At 38.1% G+C, this 19,342-nt stretch overlaps 1 pseudogene; it reads right to left on the reverse strand.

Moving 5' to 3' along the window:
• Positions 1-4,913: 4,913 nt before the first annotated feature.
• On the reverse strand, positions 4,914-13,403 carry LOC6637841 (annotated as a pseudogene).
• Between the last annotated feature and the right edge of the window lie 5,939 nt (positions 13,404-19,342).

Consider the following 19,342-nt stretch of genomic DNA (forward strand, 5'->3'; position numbering starts at 1 on the left):
TTATGCCAAACCCTGAAATACGATAGACATCCGCAAAAAGTTCCCTATCAGGAAAACAGAGGTTCCAAAACTCCCATTAGACATAATTCATATCGATTTGTACACCATTAACCATCAAAATGTTTTAACAATAATAGACAAGTTTTCAAAATTTGCTGCTGGGTACACTATACCAGCAAGAGATAGCCTAAATATAGTAAAATCAATCAGACATTTTATGTGCACTCATGGCATACCTAAAAAGATTGTTTGTGACCAGGGTGCAGAGTTCGCAGGAAATCTTTTCATTGATTTTTGCACTCAATACAATATCACCAGACATGTCACATCTTTTCAACAGTCTTCAAGTAACGCCCCTGTTGAACGATTTCATTCGTCTTTAACAGAAATTTACAGACTAATAATGGAAAAGAGGAAAACTGAAAAAACTCCCACAATACATGACGATATCCTCGCTGAAGCATTGATCACTTACAACAATGCTATACACTCTGCAACTAATTTCACACCCTTTGAATTATTCTCGGGTCGAACCCACCTGTTTCAAAAAGCATTAAAATTTACTAACGAACACGATTATTTACAAGACTTAGACCTTTATCAAAAAAAATATACCCCAAGATTGCTCAACAAATATCTGATCAAAATAAAAAACGAACTTTAAAACTAAACGAAGAAAGGAAGGATCCACCAGAAGTGGAAACTGACGAGACAGTATTCAGAAAAGAAAATAGAAGAAATAAGTTGACTCCTCGCTTTTCAAAACATATTGTCACTAAAGATAAGGGGGTCACATTTATTACAAAGAAAAAGCAAAAAATTCACAAGTCAAAAATAAAACGATTGACAAGAAAGCCTTAGCAAAAAACCAGGTATACATATATATAATATAAAATACAAAAACACAAGCAAACAAAAAATTATTAAATACGATTTTTCATATATACCTAATTATTGTAAACAACAACATACTTATTACACAAAAAGAATAAAAAAAAAAAGAAAGGAATTTAGGGAAATTAAAGGGAGCATGAACAAATGAATAAACAATGTCAATCATCAATGAAACGTTAATAATAAAATAATTATAAAATTTTCAAACATTACCGATCAACCGATAATAACAAACAGAATATTATAAGTAATTAAAAAAAAAAAAAAAAAAAAAAAAAAAAAAAACTCTAAAAATAAGATCTATAAGGAATTAAGCACTGAACACAACGAAATCCATGTTCGTCAATATTTAAATAGAATTGGCCTTAGCATTGATGTTATGTATAACCATTTAAATAATACTTTATTTTTTTTTTTTCAACTAAAGAAGACAAGATCACAGAAATTTTAGAAAAACGAAATGTCACAATCTCTTCGCAAGAACATTTATATAGATTACTTGAAATAGATACATTTGTAAACAAAACTAATGTAATATTTTACATAAAAATTCCAATGTTCAGAATTAAAGATTATAAATTCATTCATTATACCATTGCCAATGACAAGACTAAATATCTAAAATGCTTAAACATGTTATTTATAATAGATATAGTATTAAGCCTCTTAAAGATAAAATTATTATTATTTTTTTTTTTTTTGCCCCAACGTGGGATACAAATTATCTACAAGAAATCATCAATGGACAGAACAACCGGAAATTCTGGAACCAGAAAGGGAGTTTGTTTTGTTGGTGTTAAACAGACTTAAAACCTAGCATAGACAACCTCACCTGGAAGCAATCAAAGCGCAACTATATTTTAATCCTTTGAAGAGGATCAATTGTTCTCAAACCACCACCAGTCGCTACTAATTTCGTTTAGACCACCGCTATGGCCCTCACTTCAATCCAGTGGGGGAGGAGTTACCTACCCAGTCACCACACCAACGAATTCACCTTCAACTACACAAACCATGGACAACACATCAAAAAGGGCAACAAATAACACATATGTACATATATACGTACATACATATTTACACACATACTTATATCCATATATAGACACTTACATATATACGTACATACATATTTACACACATACGAAATCAGATTCCCTCTGGGAGCGTAGGTTCGAATCCTACCAGCTGCGCCAGTTAACATCTTGGCCAAGACGTGTTCGAGGAAAAAGAGTAACTTTTTACTGTGTTTATTTACTTTTTAGTATTTTTTTATTATAAAATTAAAACCTCCGTCTTGTTTGACGTTCAACACACAATTATGATTTTTATTCGGCGACAATGCCGTTCTCTCCTTCAGTTAATTATGTATATATGTATGAATGTATATATGTATGTAAGTGTCTATATATGTATGTATGGATATATGTATGTGTGTAAATATGTATGTACGTATATATGTAAGTGTCTATATATGGATATAAGTATGTGTGTAAATATGTATGTACGTATATATGTACATATGTGTTATTTGTTGCCCTTTTTGATGTGTTGTCCATGGTTTGTGTAGTTGAAGGTGAATTCGTTGGTGTGGTGACTGGGTAGGTAACTCGTGCGGAAATTAGTTTGGCATTAAAAATAATTATTCCAACACATAAGAAAACGCGGTGAACACTTTGATTATTATTTTTTTCCTATTTTTTATAACACTTTAATATTATTTTTGTTTTTTAAACTTTAACGCGGACTTGGCAAACAGCTATGGAAATTACATGTACATGTGAATGCATATGTAAAAAAAGTGGATTTGGACAAGTGCGAGGAAAAAACATAAATAAAAATGGATAATCGTGGAATGTAAAACGAGAGCGTTGGACAAACACGCTAAGGATTAGGAACTACCATGTAACCATGGAACAGGTCAGGTATGTACATAGAATATGTAAAAGTGTGTAGGTCGCTATGGAGAAGCTGGAAAACCTCACACTTTTATTAGTATGTAGGGGCAAATGAAATGAATAATGAAATTTTTGTACTTATCAGGAATTCCGCCGATGCAAGCTGGAGGAGCGGAAGGATATCCGGCTCGAAGGACCAATGTTTGTGGAGGGGCGGAAGGACCCGACTAAGCCTTAAATGGTTGGCGGTTGCCAATATCTTCAGGGTCTCGTACGTGAGTAGAGTGATTAAAACGCGCGAAAAACTTCGTTTTAATTAATGATGATTTATTGAATTCACAAGGTATACCGACACACACACGAAATGGTTCGGTTTAAACAGATTGACATTTCGAGAAAAATATACAGGAGATGAACGGGTGTTCGGGTGAAAATCTCGATTCGAAATAAATGGCGATGCCCATTGGAAAAACCAAGTCACCCCTCCTGGTGTGACCCTAGATGCCGAGGATCAAAAAACCCTCCTCACTCCTCACTGCTCACTGCTCTTCGCCGCTCACTGCTGTTCACCCGGTGTCGTGAACAAAAAATTGAAAATTGAAGCAGAAGCTGTTAAATAAGCTTAATAAAAAATAAGTAAAATAAAATAAATTCAATTATTTCATATTTTTTATGTATTTTGAATTGTCCTTCTAGTCCATAGGACAAAATGGGGATATTGTCCTTCTAGTCCCTAGGACAATCTAGCGATAATGTCGCTTTCGTCCCTAGGATAATCTAGCGATATTGTCGTTCTCGTCTCTAGGACAAACTTTGGAAAATGTCCCTCTGGTCCCTCTGACAAACTAGCGATATTGTCCCTCCAGTCGCCAGCGACCAGAGCGAAAATTTTTACAGTACAGGACAAGCGACATGTCCCGGGGAATCCCCGGCGATTCCCCCGCGACCGGTACTGAAGGGAAGAACTTAAAAATTAGTTAGGCGGATCCTTAATATATAACATTTATTAAATTTATTTACAGATTTTACACAAAAAAACATAAACTGGCTTTTCTTTGGTTCGTTAATAACTTTAACGCTCAAGTGGAAAGAGAGAGAGAGAGAGAGAGAGAAATATAGTGGGGAACAGAGAAAGAGATAGAGCAGGGTTGATTTTGCAGAGAGAGAATCAACTACAACTTTAATAAGAATTAAAGTTGTAGTTGATTTTCATTGCGATTATAAATTATATTTGAATCATATCGTATCTATATATATATATATATATGCTAAATCTAACACATACTAAATTATTATGTGGCTAGAAGTATAAGTAGTTTATCCAGTTTTCTAATTATTTCTTTTTATACCCTTGCAGAGGGTATTATAAAATTGGTCAGATGTTTGTAACGCACAGAAGGAGACGTTTCCGACCCCATAAAGTATATATATTCTTGATCAGCATGAGAAGCTAAGTCGATAGCCATGTCCCTCTGTCCGTCCGTCTGTGCGTATGCGTTTTACTCAGCCGTCTTAAGAGCTATCGGGCTGAAATTTTTCGGGGTTTTTTATTATCGGACCATTATATCATATAGCTCTAGAAGAACTAGAAGAAACATTTTCATAAAAATCGGAGTATACTATGAAATTTACATATGTGATAATATTTGATATAAAACCCCAGATCTCAAAATATGAATGTGATCGGATAAATATAACACACACAGACGCAACGCTACATGAACTGTATGTGTATGCGTGCGTTCCTTTGTTTTGGGAATAAGGGAAGAAGAAGAACAAATTGTAAAATAGAGAGTAAAATTGTTTTGTTTGTATATTGATGAATTGAGTTGCAGAAAACAAATTTTGAACATGTAAAATTACTATTACTAAGGACTGCAAGGGTATAGCCGATGTTAGCTTCTTTGATATTTTTTATTAGTTTTTTTTTTTGCTAATTATTCCACTTACTGGGACTGTGTGTGTATGTGTATTTGTGGATGCTAATAATACTTAAAGTTTTAAAAAAAAGGAGTTTTTTTTTCATTTTGTTTGCTTTGTATCTTTCTATGTACATAAGAAATGCTTCTAGCTTTGATTAGTATTGGGAGAACCGGGGGACGAACTGATTGAATCCAGTTTTTAGTCCCTCTTCTCGTATTTGGGCACAAAGGAACCCAAGCCGGCCATTTGGGCACACTGACTGCTGTCATAGAGTGACATCTTGAGACGTTTGCATTTAGCACGGCGATTCTTGAACCAGAAGTGCACATTCTTGCTCTATAGGCGGGGGAATTTTTGCCTAAAAAGATGCCAAACAAAAACGAAAGAACACGAAATATGTTAGCAAAGGGTCTTAACTGGATTGGGTTCTCGTTGATGCTCACCTGTAGGGCATGGTGTTCAAGTCCTCGGTGTATTTGAGTATCAAATTGTGCGACGGATGAGTGTTCTTGGCAACCCATTGCTCCAATTTGGGCACTTCGGTGACCGGATCGATGAAAGTGCGATTCCTGCAGCTGCCGCCGCCGCAGCGGTATGATGATGGGCTGCCGTGTGTCCTACTGCTGCTGCCGCCTGGCCAAATGCTGGCATGTAATGGCTCATGTACATGATCCTTCATCGAGAACATCGAATTGGGTACCATGGGAAAGGGCAATTGTTGATCCTTGTGCGAGGCGGCCACCAAATTGCCATCCATGGCCGGCGAGGGGGAACGAAATTCATCCAAATGACTGGCATCGTTCTCATTGTCATTGTCCTCCAAGTCATCGTCATCCATATCCAGATCATCTTCCTCCTCTTTGGGTGTGCTGCGGTATTTCGGGTGGTCAACTCATTCTCATTATTGTTGTGATTGAGAGCCGAATCATCGGGTAATTGCTCATGATTCTGCTCGTTATGTCCACCTTCCGTATGCTCCTTGGAAATGTCATCCTTGTGCTCATCATTGGATTTCTCCTGCTGCTGTTGCTGTTGGCGTTCGTCCTCATGCACATTGCCATTGATCATCGCTAATTTCACTCTTAGCTCTTGTGGGTGCTGTGGCCTCATCGTCATCGTGCTCCTCATCGCCATCCATGAGCGGGGAATTCCGATTCCTCTCGTTGTGGTTAGGGAGAGCGGCAATTGTGGAGTATTTGACCGACTCACAGGCGCCTCCTAATCCAAATCATTGGAATGCTGGGACATGGTATCAATATCTTCTGATTTCAAGCTCATGGGACTCTTGAGACAGATTGCCCAGGCTCATGGGCTGGGCTGGCTACCAGCACTCGAGCTGGAGTTCTGCCCCAATTGGGCTCCATGATGCTGACTCAGATAACCATTCATGGCCGCGTATCCCAGGGCACTCATTGTGGTGGTCACATTGCCCCTCATCTCGGGCCGTTTCTGGGCTGCGCGAGCATTCATAAACCAGTAGACCACATTATTGACATCCAAAGGCTTGCGACCTCGACGCGACTCCAAGGCATTCAATTGCACCACATAATTCTGAATCTGCTGGCGTGAAGGATGGGGATTCTCTTGGAACCATGTCTGCAATTTGGGCAACTCCATTTCCGGATCGAAACTGGTTCGCATGCGAGTCTTCTGATTGGCATACTGAGGCGGAGCATGTGACCCTCCATGATGATGATGATGATGTATCGAAGGATGCATGGCCGGATGCATGTACAAGCATGCCAGAATGATGACCGGGACCAGCAGCCACACCCCCAGCCACACCCCCAGCCACACCCCCAGCCCCACCCTGTCCAGCACTGGGATGATGGGCAGCGGCCACTGCCTCATTGGCCAGCAACAAACTCTCTCGGCTGCCCATGGAACCGGCATGAACTGCTGCTGCGGCAGCCGCAGCCATTGCTGCAGTGCCCACTCCCACAGGAAAATCGACCAATTCATTGGGTCCTGCCCCCACCGGCACAGCAGACGGCGCTGCCATGAAGGGCAACATTTTGGGGGTCATGGCTGTGGCCTGGGAGAGAGTTGATTTGACCACCATTGATCGAATTTGCGACGCAAATCATCCGATATATCCCCACCGGGCATGGCATATGTATTCTGATGCGAACTGCGACAAATCTGAGAGACTTTCATTTCTATTGTTACAGAAGGTTAACTCAGTTTATAACAAGAGCCCTAGAGAGTTAACTCCTTGAACTTCTAAAACGATTTCTGATTTACTAAATTCTGCCAAGACAAAACTTAAGCTAAGGCCGTAAATAATAGTTGAGACTTTCAAAATTCTTTTAGTTTATTTTATCTTTCATTTGGTTGTTTTGCAACAATGTTATAAGCCCTGTTGGACTGAAAAGACCTTCAGTTCAATGGTGACACAGACTAAGCGGTCGTCATAAAAATCACGCCAGGAATAAAGTCGAGTCGGGTAAGAGCCCTCAAGTGCTGGGATTTACTTAGCCATAAATGGATAGGTAACCGATAGATAGATATCATATGGCAACAGCTAGATAGATATTGCATATATAACAGACAGAAAACCCCTTTCACCACCGCCCCTCCCCCCCCCCCACCAACCAAAACCAACTGATTTTAACTGACGCTTTGCTACTTTGCAGATAGATAATGTCACTATGAGTTGGCTAGTGGAGACCTACTAAATCTACAATTCTGTTGTTCTCGAGTTCGAACCCCGACGTAGGTCGAGTTTCCCCCTGATGAAGCAATACTAAAAAGTAGTTCCGTCGGGGATAAAGGAAACGATTGTGGATAACGAATAATTTTTTTTTTTTTTTTCTATGAGTTGTCTGGTCGGTTGGTTGGTATTTGCAGCTAAGGAGGCGCCCCAAATCACTTAATCTGCTCGAAACACACTCACACACACACAGAAAGGGTGGTATGGAAGAAGGGTGAGGTGTGGGATGGTGTGGTATGGGACAGACACCTAATTGTAAATAAAATGGGTTGACGCGTTGTCTTATGCCGACTTTGGGGTTCGGGGGTATTATCAAATTGATTTTCCTATCGCGTATTTGTAATGTTCTATGGCTACCTCTACCTAGATGGACACTAGGTCTTCACCCACACACACACACGTAACAATTGAGAATTATGGAAAATGCTTATCATGTGATTAGAGAGCGAGAAAGAGCCCGAGAGGGAGTGAGAGGGAGGAAGAGACTGCTTTGCTAATATTAATCAGGGCCAATAAAACTCTAGTCACATTATCAATTGAAGGGTATTTCGGGCCGTGATTTCTGTTTGATGATGATAGTGAACTAGGGTGATTTATGATCCAAATGCAATGATATCAATCGTAAGCAAAAGCACGAGGAGAAGCCGCTGACTAGCCTGGGTTCCCCTTACCACCATCACACACACACATAGTCCAATGTGGGTCATGTGAGAGCAATAACGAAAGGAACGCCACACGATCATGATGGGCTAAGTCGTAATAAACCAATGGAAGGTAGGTTAAATCTTAAATTTGCCAAAAATAACTTTTGCATTTGCTGCAATCTTCATTAAAATTAAAATTTAATGAAATATATCTTAAGATTATCTGTAGGAGATAGAAGCCTCCCATTCAAGTGATAGAGACTTACTCTATCTTATGTTGGGTGGTTGAAAAGAGTCCAAACAGAGAGACCACTTGAAAAGCATTGAATGAATATAAGTGAAAATAAAGATTTTGGTATTAGGAAAATACTGTGTCTAAGACAAAAGTTAACTAGCTGTAAGCCTATCAGACTTCAGATATAGACATACATATATGTATACAGTAGAATCCGGTTATAACGATTCCGCTTATAACGTCCGACCGGTTGTAGCGACTAAAGTTCGATGAGTTTCGTCCCAATACAAACCTTTATGAAAGGGCCTCCGGTTAGTACGTCTTCCGAATATAACGTCGGTCCCTTAAGCGTCGTTATTGCCGGATTCTACTGTAGTACACTTCCTATATCCCAACTACCTCCATAATTAAAAAGAAGTAAGTATTATCAAATACTTCCCCCCAAATTTAGCTTACTAAAACAGAACACATGACTGAATGAGTGTCAAACTAGCAGCCAACTAAACTTGTGAATAAGGTCCTTAATATCCTTTTACAGTTTCAACGATTCTTATTAAACTGACATGATTTTTGCTAGCTTTTGAATTACAAGCACAGTTAAATTTGAGAATAAATACTTGTGCCTAAATCTCAATTCCTTTGGAATAGTTTCATAAGCCTTTCAAGCTGATTTCAAAAAGTGAAATGAACAGACAAAGAGATATAAATACAGAGAAAGGGAAAGTGGCATGGAAGGAGGGCAAGTGATGAGGGGAAGGCAGAGAAGAGAAACTGACGATAAGCGTAAAGCTGATTAAAAACTGAAAACTATTGCAAAAAAGGATTAGTTAAGTGAACCAAATAAATGAACTCGAACTCGAAACTCACTCGCAGGCTTAACAAGGCAACAAATTTTTGCTTTGTAGTCATTATCAAAACATTCACCAAATGATTTTCATATGCAAAGATGCAAATAGAGAGAGGGAGAAATAAGGGCGAGGTGAAGAAAGAAATACAACTTCATGTGTGTGTGTGTGTCGGTGTGTGTGTACGTATGTCTTTATGCCTCACTTGCCGCAAATTAGCGGTTTGAGTTTCGAGAGTTTTGGCAAAAAGTTTTTAGCGACTTTTCAAGACGACAACGGATAATATCCTAGACTCGTCCTCCACTCGTTTCTCTCTCTGATTTTCTCACTCCCCTCTTACTCCCTCTCTCTATCTATGTGTGGGTGTGCGCTTTGTCTCGTAAACCGCTTATAAATCATTATAGAATTTTGCAATTTCATCATGTGTCTTAGGTACTAGTTAAAAATCTTTCACCCTTCCCCATCAAAGTGAAAGTTCAAAGTAAATGTCTAATTAGTTGCCAAAAACTTACCTCATCCAGGGACATCCTGTAGAGGGGAGTACAGCATGTGATTGCAGCACAAGCAATTTAAGCAATTTATCCTTCCTAAGGATGACAATACGCAAAGTGATCACCGAGGTAAGCTCACCCAGTATATCACTAACTGGTATAGCCAGATTATCGGAGATCTGTTCCAATGGTATGGGTTTCCAATGTTTGATAATAAGAGAGCCTAACAAGGAAATTTTACCTTATGAATAAATCTCGAAAATGTCTCATTTCAGTTGGTACCCACCTCTTGCCGTATTGGCCACCTCTTGGGAGTAACCCAAACGTTGTAGGGCTGTCTGAACTATTTCACTCCAGGGCGTGGCAGCGGCTATAATCACATAACTGTCTGTTTCAATATTGGGTCGCATCTTCCAGGGCTGGCGACTGTCAATGGTCAGGGAAGCGTGCAGGGAATGCACAGATTCCACCACACAATGCAATGGAAGTGATTTGGCTGCAAAATGAAAAAAGGTTTGGGTTTAGATATTATTATAAATTATGATGATGAATTTTTCGAAAAATGTGCATTTTATAGGAAAAATCAGTTTACTAATCGGTTTAACTCTAATCACAAATGCAAATCGTATTCCAAAATATGTAGATAGATATTTAAATAAGCAATTAAAACATATTTTTTCTACCCCACCCCCAAAATGTTTATATATATAAATTAAACACAATCTTAGTTAGTCGCATAAAAAAAACAAACTTTATTGATTTAATATTGAGTACACATTTGACATCTAACTCTTTACTGGAAGACTTGTGACTACTAGACTGAGCTAAGATCGCGGAGTTCTATCGGAGTGACAAGTTTGAACTAGGATTAGAAACTGAATTGTGTAGATCGATTTTGTTTGAATGAAACCTCTGACTTTGGACGTCGATGGTGACAGCGACGCTTGTTGAGTCCAATGGTCCAACGCGAGCGTGGGATCTGTTTATCAAGAAATTGATTTGGGCGACATGATGGCTGGTGTACCGAACATGACGCTAATTGCTGAATTGATTTATGGGATTGGGCGACTTGCTGTCTGATGTACCGAATTTGACACCATTCCCTTAGGAATGTTTAGTCTGGCGATTGTGTGAAGATGATTGTGTGTTGCAGGGTTATCGGGTGACATTCCTGGCTGTGCCTTCTATGATCATGTCAATGCTCATTACGTCAGTGCTCATTATGATAACTCTTGAATGTTCTCTATGTGTGCAGTGTGAGTGTGATTGTGATAGTGAAGCATATCTGGTCTTAACTCCTCCCCTCTTAAGTGCGGACGTCCTCGGTCGCTACCATATATTGTACGGGTGTAACCGGCATTACTATTGGTGGAATGTTTTCTTCTGGCCTGTGATTGTATTTCTTCTTGATCACCCAGTATATGATTGCTATGATCGCTAAAAATGCTATGACGATCCAATAGGATGATGAAATTATGGCATTGTCCGTCTGGATTTTTTCCAGGCTGTTTGTGTTATTCAAATGCAGTTCTTTAATCATCTCCAAAGATAGGGTTTCGCCTTGGTGTTGTTTGTCCGATAATAGTTGAAGTAACGGGGGTTGGACTTCTACCTCACGCTTTGTCTTCATGATGTACCACGAATCATCAATGTTGATCGTGGCATTCTGCGATTGTATTATAAAAGTTCCATCCAGAGTAAGGTTTTCTCCATCGACGTTGATGATACCCTTGAATTGATTTAACAAGATCGTGCCAGGAGCTACCTCCGAGTGTGATTTCACATGTTGATTGTTAGTTGTTGGGCAAGTTGGTTTTTCCCTATGAAAATACGCTCCCATGCATTTGCTATTTTTTAAGTCTATCAAATCTTCCAGTTTACATAATATTTTGTTATTTTGATTTTACACTTATTCTTATTAGCTAAACCAAAGTATTGTTTATTACATTTTAATATGTGGTTATAATCTATTTTTTCTATTGTTTTTCCATATTTTATGGGAAATGCCATGATTTTTTTACATTGTTCTTTAATTGCTCTAGGTATGCTGACAATATAGAGAAGAGCTCTGCCATCTGAAGCAACACTTACTTCAGCAAATTCTAGAAGCTCTTCAATATTTACAAACGTTAGGCTTTCCTCGGCATATGTTTCGATAATGTTTATTTCTGCTGGTGATAAAATCAAAGAATTTATTGTGTTGGCTTTAGCCCAATCTATTGCATAAATGATGTTTGTGATTTCTTCTCTCAAAAGACTCAATTTGAACTTTGTTATTTCTATTTCCTTTACTTTTTCGTCTGTTTCTGGTTTGCTTTTAATTAATAAAGTGTTAGTTATCTTAATCAAATCATTTATCTTATCTTCTACCAATTTATTAATTACTACTTGTTTATTGTTATTTTTAAGCTGTTCGTTAATTTTATCAATTACAATTTTGTGATCCTGGTGATCACAGATTCCACCACACAATGCAATGGAAGTGATTTGGCTGCAAAATGAAAAAAGGTTTGGGTTTAGATATTATTATAAATTATGATGATGAATTTTTCGAAAAATGTGCATTTTATAGGAAAAATCAGTTTACTAATCGGTTTAACTCTAATCACAAATGCAAATCGTATTCCAAAATATGTAGATAGATATTTAAATAAGCAATTAAAACATATTTTTTCTACCCCACCCCCAAAATGTTTATATATATAAATTAAACACAATCTTAGTTAGTCGCATAAAAAAAACAAACTTTATTGATTTAATATTGAGTACACATTTGACATCTAACTCTTTACTGGAAGACTTGTGACTACTAGACTGAGCTAAGATCGCGGAGTTCTATCGGAGTGACAAGTTTGAACTAGGATTAGAAACTGAATTGTGTAGATCGATTTTGTTTGAATGAAACCTCTGACTTTGGACGTCGATGGTGACAGCGACGCTTGTTGAGTCCAATGGTCCAACGCGAGCGTGGGATCTGTTTATCAAGAAATTGATTTGGGCGACATGATGGCTGGTGTACCGAACATGACGCTAATTGCTGAATTGATTTATGGGATTGGGCGACTTGCTGTCTGATGTACCGAATTTGACACCATTCTCTTAGGAATGTTTAGTCTGGCGATTGTGTGAAGATGATTGTGTGTTGCAGGGTTATCGGGTGACATTCCTGGCTGTGCCTTCTATGATCATGTCAATGCTCATTACGTCAGTGCTCATTATGATAACTCTTGAATGTTCTCTATGTGTGCAGTGTGAGTGTGATTGTGATAGTGAAGCATATCTGGTCTTAACTCCTCCCCTCTTAAGTGCGGACGTCCTCGGTCGCTACCATATATTGTACGGGTGTAACCGGCATTACTATTGGTGGAATGTTTTCTTCTGGCCTGTGATTGTATTTCTTCTTGATCACCCAGTATATGATTGCTATGATCGCTAAAAATGCTATGACGATCCAATAGGATGATGAAATTATGGCATTGTCCGTCTGGATTTTTTCCAGGCTGTTTGTGTTATTCAAATGCAGTTCTTTAATCATCTCCAAAGATAGGGTTTCGCCTTGGTGTTGTTTGTCCGATAATAGTTGAAGTAACGGGGGTTGGACTTCTACCTCACGCTTTGTCTTCATGATGTACCACGAATCATCAATGTTGATCGTGGCATTCTGCGATTGTATTATAAAAGTTCCATCCAGAGTAAGGTTTTCTCCATCGACGTTGATGATACCCTTGAATTGATTTAACAAGATCGTGCCAGGAGCTACCTCCGAGTGTGATTTCACATGTTGATTGTTAGTTGTTGGGCAAGTTGGTTTTTTTCTATGAAAATACGCTCCCATGCATTTGCTATTTTTTAAGTCTATCAAATCTTCCAGTTTACATAATATTTTGTTATTTTGATTTTTACACTTATTCTTATTAGCTAAACCAAAGTATTGTTTATTACATTTTAATATGTGGTTATAATCTATTTTTTCTATTGTTTTTCCATATTTTATGGGAAATGCCATGATTTTTTTACATTGTTCTTTAATTGCTCTAGGTATGCTGACAATATAGAGAAGAGCTCTGCCATCTGAAGCAACACTTACTTCAGCAAATTCTAGAAGCTCTTCAATATTTACAAACGTTAGGCTTTCCTCGGCATATGTTTCGATAATGTTTATTTCTGCTGGTGATAAAATCAAAGAATTTATTGTGTTGGCTTTAGCCCAATCTATTGCATAAATGATGTTTGTGATTTCTTCTCTCAAAAGACTCAATTTGAACTTTGTTATTTCTATTTCCTTTACTTTTTCGTCTGTTTCTGGTTTGCTTTTAATTAATAAAGTGTTAGTTATCTTAATCAAATCATTTATCTTATCTTCTACCAATTTATTAATTACTACTTGTTTATTGTTATTTTTAAGCTGTTCGTTAATTTTATCAATTACAATTTTGTGATCCTGGTGATCTGGGGTACCCGCGAGCCACTTCCACGCTGTTCCAAGTATGTCAAGAGAGCGTTTGCCTCTGAACTTTATAGGCTTTAATCTTTTAATCTCGTTTTCGATTCGGGTTATTTCATAATTAAGGAAAGGGTAATACGGGTTTGCTTTTGTTGAGTTTCGTACGACCTCTTTCAACACCGATAATGCCTGTTGATACTTTTCTACTTCTACAACGTGAATAATTTTAAATGTTCCATTCTGCCTCGCTGCCATCCCAGTTTCCAGCATTACTACTCTCGACTTTGAGTAATCCAGGATAGTCGTATGTCCCCAACAGACGGGTATCAATATTAACCTGTCGAAGATGGATATTGGTCAGTATTTCTACTACTTTTCTTTTTTGTATCTTGGGGTTAATTTAGAACCCAATCTCTTATTGATTTTTACGTAAATTATTTCTCCTGGGTCATAGATTCTTATGGGTTCCTTGTTTTGGTTATGGTACTGTAAATCTGCAAGTTGTTTGTCTGAAATTCTTTTTGATGTTTTTTCTCTTTCTAATGTTAACTTTTCTGGAGAGTGTGTCAATTCTAAAGCAAAAAAAGTTTCTATCGGTTTTTTGTTGGTTGTACTGTGAATAGTTCTATTGTATTCATCTACTGCTCTGAATATTAGGTCTTCAAATTCTAATTCCGGATGCTCAATCTTTAGGCATCTCATTAATTCCGTGAATGTGGAATGGAATCTTTCTACCTGACCATTGCTAGACGAAGTATACGGTGGTGTTGTGTGTACATTTATACCCAGTTGATCGTTCAAAAGGAATTTTATCGAAGCGGAATTTAACGATTTTTCATTATCCATCACTACTGTTTTGTCACGCCAAAGGCTACTAATAACTCCCGTAGTGGTATTTTTAGATGTTCCGCTGCTTTTGAATTCACTAACTTTATCTGTGCGTATTTTGAAAATTTATCTATTGCAGTTAAAATGATTTTGTTTTGAGTCGAGTAAAGATCTATGTGGATTATTTCTCCTGGATAACATGGTATGGGTGTTGATTGAATCTCTTGATTTGGGGGGTGTCTATGGTATTTAGAAAGTTTGCAAGTTTGGCATGCTTTTACTATTGCTTCTATTTTTTTCCTCATTCCTGGAAAAAAACTTTAGATAAAATCTGCTTTTTGTTTTCTATTGCATTTCTATGGGCTCTAGTGTGTTCTTTGGTTATGATTTCCTGCTGTTCACTATTCTCGTGGACATCCGTAGTTTGGATCTGCGTAAACCTGGCTTTATAATTCCTAAAATGTTCTGGAAATATCAGCTGAATTTTTCCCATGATACTTTCTGAAGTGAAAATACCATTCACTATCCTAGGATCTAATTTTGCTTTTAGGAGTTCTACGAGATCGCTTTCCGAATAATTTCTTCGAACTACCGTGTGTCTGTGATAAGTGGGGAATGGTAACTCGAATGTCGTGCTTTCGTTTTCGCCTGTGAGAAGTATTAACTGGTTTTTAAATACATTGATAGGAATGTCCATAGTCGGTACTAGTTCGTGACCTGAGCTTTCATCACTATGCATAGTAGCTGCTGACGTACTACTGGCATTTATGCTGGAAGGATTTCTCGAAAGCGCGTCTGCTACTATATTTGAGCTACCCGGTTTATACTTCAACTCGTAGTTGTATTCTTCTAGGTAACTCTTCCATTTTTTTAGCTTCGTGTTGTTGTTTTTAGGACTAAGCGCATAGGTAAGCGGTTGATGGTCTGTATAAATGGTCACTTTTGATTTCCCATAAAGGTACATTCTCAATTTTTCTAAGGCCCATACTATGGCTAACATTTCCCTTTCATTTGTAGCGTAATTTTCCTCTGTCTTAGACAATGCTCTGGATATGAATGTGATCGGTCTGCCATTTTGTTCTAATGAGGCACCTATCGCTATATTTGAGGCATCCGTGGTCAGATGAAATTCTTTACTGAAATCGGGGTATGCTAATAATACATCCTGTGAAACTAATGCATTCTTAACTTTTTCAAAAGAGTCCAATTCTTCTTTGCCAAAACGAATTTCGATTTTGTTGGAGACATTCTTTTTCGTTCTCCCGTGTTCGCCACGCAGTAGGTTTGTGAGGGGTCTTGCTAGCTTCGCGAAATCTTTAATAAACCGCCTATAATAACTAGCTAAGCCCAAGAAGGATCTCAATTGTTTCAAGTTTCTTGGTGTAGGGAAATTTTTATAGCCTGTACTTTTTCCGGGTTGGTTTTAACGCCTTCGCTTGATATTACTACTCCTAGGAAATCAACGCTATGTTTTAAAAATTTACACTTGTCGACTTGCACTTTCATGTTTGCTTCTGCTAAGGTAGAGAATACCTGGGCCAAATGGCTAAAATGTTCTTCCTCTGTTTTGCTGAATATTATGATGTCGTCGATGTAAACGTAGCATATTTTCCCTATATGTTTTCTTAAAATATCGTCTAGAGCTCTTTGGAATATAGCCGGGGAATTTTTTAATCCGAAAGGGAGTCTGGTGAATTCATATTTTCCTCCGTTTATAAAAAATGCTGATTTTTCTATGTCGGATTCCTTTAAAGGATCTGATGGAACCCACTCTTTAAATCAAGGACGGAGAAGTACTTGTTGTTGCCCAATTGAGCAATCATTTCTCCAATTTCTGGGATAGGGTATTTATCCGAAATGGTGACTGAATTTAATTTTCTGTAGTCCGATGACCATCCTGTATTTCTTTTTTCCCGAACTGTCACTTTTTTTTGGGACGATCCATACAGGGCAGCCATAGGGCGACCGTGAGGGTCGTATTATACCATCTTTTAATAGTTCTTGGATTTGCTCTTCAACTACTTCTTTCAAGGAGGCTGGGTATGGGTAGTGTTTTGAATAGACTGGAGTGTCTGACGATGTTCGAATTTCACCTTGGACATTGGTAGCATAAGTCAGCTTCATGTCTGGACTTGCAAATAACGATTTGTATTCCTCCTGTAGTGCTTCTAGCTTTAATTTTTGATGACCTGATAATTGATCTCAGTTGATCGTGTGGACCTGCTGAGCTCGCATCTGTCTCACTTTAATAACATGAGAGTTGTTGACTTGTAACACATCTTTTCCTACATCTATGATGGCATTTAATTCTTTTAGTGTGTCATTGCCTAGAATTCCATGAAACGATTTTAAATTTGGGAGTAGAAAAAAAAATTATAGGTTTGTTTGGTTCGTTAAAGAGACCCAGGTGGACATGCTCCGTAATCAGGATGCGTCCACTTACAGTATTCGCGTAAAATGTACGCTCATTTGTTTTTATGTTCTTGGCTATTTCAGGTTGGATATAGTTTTTATTTGAGCCGGTATCTATTAAAAAATTGTATGCTGTTCCGTCTTTGTCCCGGACTACAAAGTACGGCAAAGAGGAACACTTCATCCTAAAAAATTAACCGTATCCTCGATTTGTGGGTGAGGATCCTGTACTGTAGGTTGTGTTGTTTCCCTATCTTGCGGACTTAATTCGGACATACCACTTTGAGTGGTGGAGTATTCTTGTTGTTGTTCATACTCTGAAAATTGTGAGTATGGGACTGTTTGAAAATAATCTTCTTGTTCTTGGTATTCGGACAACTGAGCTTCGGTTACATTGACTTGAAAGTCTTCTGGTGGTGGGGCACTGTATTGCCCGTCCTGTACCTCGGCTTCGATATGGAACTGTCTTTGGACTTTGTTTGGGAAATTTGTATTAAATGGATTTACTCTCTTTAATAAAACTGGTTGTGTAGGATTTATGTTTGGTCTATTCATGTAATTTACATTTTTAGTCATCATAGTACCGTCTACTTCCATAGGTGTAGGCTTGGGTTGAGGCTTTGGGGCGAGAGGTCTAGGTGGTGCGTTAAAGAAGGTCTGGTTACTGTTACGAAAGGGGATATTTTGGTGAATACCATGATTCTGTGGGAAATTAGTTTGGGGTGTGAAAGTATTTTGAGCCTGCCTGGGGTTGTGCCAATTCATATTATTGTATGGTTTAGGGGGAAGTACCGGGGGATATGACCACTGTGGGGGGACGTTAATTCTGGTGTGTTGTCCTGTTTTGTATGTTATGTTTGGACGAGGGTACTGATAACCTGAGCCGATCGAGTTTTTAGTGTGCTTATTGGTTAAGTCTTGTATCATCTGCAACGCATGTTTCAAGTTAGCTGGTTGCGCTAGACTTATTCTATCCGATAGGTCACCGTTCAGTCCCCTAATGAAAGTATCTAGGGCTCTGTCCCTTATCTGTTTTGACAAAACTGCCCTGACCTCAGGACCGTGTCCCATGTTTTTCATTTGACTGACAATTAAGGACATCTGGTGATTCACTGCAAGGTAAAACTCGTGGATGGTGCTATTCTTCTGACTCATAGAAAACAATTGATATTCTAGTGTTCCCAAGTCTCGTCTGTCTGAATATTCCTCTAGAAGGCATGTCGAGATTGCCTCCCAATGTAACGCGGTATCATTCACTTTTAGTACTGTGTTCGCATGTCCTGTAATTTTGTCTCTAACCGTTAGTAAAATCGCGAAGTATTTTGGCGTTCCTTGCAAAGGAGCAAAGCCTCCATTACGCGCGATGTTGAAGCGAACCAAGTTGTAAATTCTTCTGGATTACCAGAGAATTCCTTTAAACCTTTCACTAAGTCTGGACTTTATCTACCTCATGCCAATTATCTTGTAAATTAGAGTGAAGTCTCTGTATTCTGAGGTTACTGGATGGGCCAGCTTCATTTGTTCGATATAAGACCCCATTCTTGCTGCTAAAAGACTATCAATGGCTGCATCTAAACCTTGTATGGATATAGCCTCTATACTTCTGTTCGCGGCAGCTGAGGTTGACGCACTCTGCGACTCTGTCGTAGGGCGATTTCCTGGCTGAAGGATTGCGGCTTTTACCCAATTGTCTTTTTCAGTCATTTTCGGTTTTAAAAGAGATTAATTCACTTTCAAAAAAAAACAAACGTTTGCACTACGCGTCGAATAAATATTCGAAGGACAAGAGAATTTGTTCGCGACGCGATACCGTTTAAAAAAATTTGAATGGAAATGGCTTTTGGTTTAAAAAATTTGTTAGTAGAGTAATTATTATAAATGTTAGTAATTTTTTCGTTTCTTATGATGCTAATTCGTTCGTTTCTTATGATGTTAATTCGTTTCGTTTCTTATGATGCTAATTTGTTTCTGTTTTTTTTGATTTTTCTCTTAATTTTACTTAACTTACATTAATA

The sequence above is a fragment of the Drosophila willistoni genome, unplaced genomic scaffold, assembly GCF_018902025.1.
Source record: "Drosophila willistoni isolate 14030-0811.24 unplaced genomic scaffold, UCI_dwil_1.1 Seg761, whole genome shotgun sequence".
Lineage (NCBI taxonomy): Eukaryota > Metazoa > Arthropoda > Insecta > Diptera > Drosophilidae > Drosophila > Drosophila willistoni.